Raw genomic sequence first — 2660 nt, forward strand, 5'->3', positions numbered from 1 at the left:
ACACTGTTCTGTTTTTATCTCTCATTCACATATCAGCACCAGACATATTCACCTGTTTTCCTCTTCCCCACATGAAGAGAAAACCTTCTGGAAGGCTCAGACTGTTGAAAGTTCACTGCTGTATCTCTGGTTCCTGTTTTAGTACAAGGCCCATAGTTGGTACTCAACAAATATTTGTTAAATAAGTGAGTGTCAGATTAATGAGTAAATCAATTGTTCTTAAGAATTATATTGCCGACCTGGAGAGCATTATGCTAAGCAAAATAAGCCAGCTGAAGGAAGAGAAATATCACATGATCTCACTCATTTGTGGAATATAATGTATAACATAAGCTGATGAACAAAAATAGATCCAGAGACATAGAAGCATCGAACAGACCGTCAAATCTCAAAGGGAAGGCAGGAGTAGGGGTGAGGTAAGAGATCAACCAAAGGACTTTTATGCATGCATATAAGCATAACCCATGGACACAGATACTGGGGGGAAGGGCATGTGCTGGGGGTGGGAGTGGCCAGGGAGAGGTCAATGGGGGAAAACGGAGACATATGTAATACTTTAAACAATAAAGAATTTAAATTAAAAAAGAATTATATTGCCTAACGCTTAGCAAAAACAACTCAAAGATTTTCTATTGTAAGTAATATTTTATCGAGTTCGTATCTGATGCTTTGCTAAGCATTTCACTAGCCTTATTGTCACCGGGGAATGTTTTGGTTTGTAGTGAAAAAAGGGGCTATTCATCTTGTGCACAGACATTAAATAAACACATACATATATAACATATGAACATGCATGTGCATATTTGTGTATAAAATGGTTTTGGCCCAGGAAGGAGATAGCTTTCTACTCAATGTCTCACTGGAAAACCTTCATGTTTTGCCCTGGGAGGCAGTATCAGTGGCAGGACACGGAAGGAGGATATAGTGGGGACCTGCACACCACGGAAGAGACCTGACTGTGGAATGTTAGGTAAATTTATTACAGGATTGACCAGTATCCTTTATTGTCTTTGTGAAGCCTGGGAGTTTAACTGTGAATGGAATATGGTCTAACAAAGATAATGACCTTTAGTAGGAGTTCAGTTCTCTATTCCTACCTGGGGAAGCAGTAGCCTAATCAACTTGAGTGGTCAACATCTATGCTATTCCTCTCTCTCTTTCAAGATCCCTTAAAATATCCTATATAATAAAAGGCTAATATGTAAATTGACCAAACGGCAGAATGACCAGTCACTATGATGTGCACTGGCCACCAGAGGGCAGACACTCAATGCAGGAGCTGCCCTCTGGTGGTCAGTGTGCTCCCACAGGGGGAGCACCACTCAGCCAGAAGCCCTGAGCCAGGCTCACAGGGAGCAGCCTAAGCCATCAGTCGGACATCCCCCAAGGGCTCCCGGACCGCGAAAGGGCACAGGCCAGGCTGAGGGACCTCCCACCTGAGTGCACGAATTTCATGTACTGGGCCTCAAGTGTATGTGTGTGTGTGTGTGTATAATTTAGTTTTGCCTGAAAAAATCTGCATCCAATTTGAATGAAATTGAATATGTTTAAGGGCTCAAGCAGCATGTCTTCCATCTGAAGCAAAATGGAGATGAATTTCAATGAGATGTTCCCATTATAATCTGTCTCCACCTGTAGTTTTCATCAAAAATTGCTGGGAAGTATGATATAACATATGATCAGGATTTGCCCACTGGCAGCAATGTCCCATTATCTTAGTAAAAAAGCACAAAATAATTAGTCTGATGCATATAGACAGCAGCTTCTTACTGCGAGTGACTTTAATTGTGGTGAGTAATATATATGGAGTTTAAAGCATTATATATTTCCCTCCCAAGAAGACACCAATTACTAATTCCGTTGATAAAGTAACAACGTTTCAGAAGATTTAATGCAAACTGAACACCACAGTCAATAGCCACTGCAAAATGTCCATTTTATGGCCTTATTTTTGCCTGAGCTTAATTTATGGTAATTTGGAGGTTGCATATCATCTGGAAGTGTGCTGTTGGCTGGAGAGTTAGTACTTGGTTATTGCATAAATCATGGCTGAATGTGTTGGCTTCATCTACTGCTCTTCTGTCTCCTACAATTGGACTCCTCTCATCTTGTCATTTCCCTCTCCTCATTCCCACCTGCTAATTCATGGGGCTCTGAGAGTTCAGTATGTAGGAGATCACTTCCTTATCAAGTGGCATCTTCCAAATGCCAGGTGGAGTGTTTCTGGGCTTGCAAGGGAGGGAATTCAGCAAGATCACTTCCTTATCAAGCGGCATCTTCCAAATGCCAGGTGGAGTTTCTGGGCTTGCAAGGGAGGGAATTCAGCAAGTCTTTTTGGGAGATAAGAGTGTTTAGACCAGCTCACCATAAGTGCTTTAAGAGAAAATATAATTCCCTCTCCTCACCCTCCCATTTGCCCCTGAACTCTATGCTAATATGAAAGGTGAGTTTTAAAAATATATAAGGTGAATATTTCTCTTCGGGACAGTTTTTAAAAACATCAATTTGAAACATAGGACAAGTAAGCCAGCATGTTCTAGGATCACATAATCTATCTGGGAACCTAAATAATATGAATCAACTAACTCTATTGTAGAATTTAGTTTAGGTGACTGGTCTTCAAAGAAATATATTGGATGTTTCAGATTAATGAGATAATT

The sequence above is a fragment of the Myotis davidii genome, unplaced genomic scaffold (genome assembly GCF_000327345.1).
Source record: "Myotis davidii unplaced genomic scaffold, ASM32734v1 scaffold18, whole genome shotgun sequence".
NCBI classification, from domain to species: Eukaryota; Metazoa; Chordata; class Mammalia; order Chiroptera; family Vespertilionidae; genus Myotis; species Myotis davidii.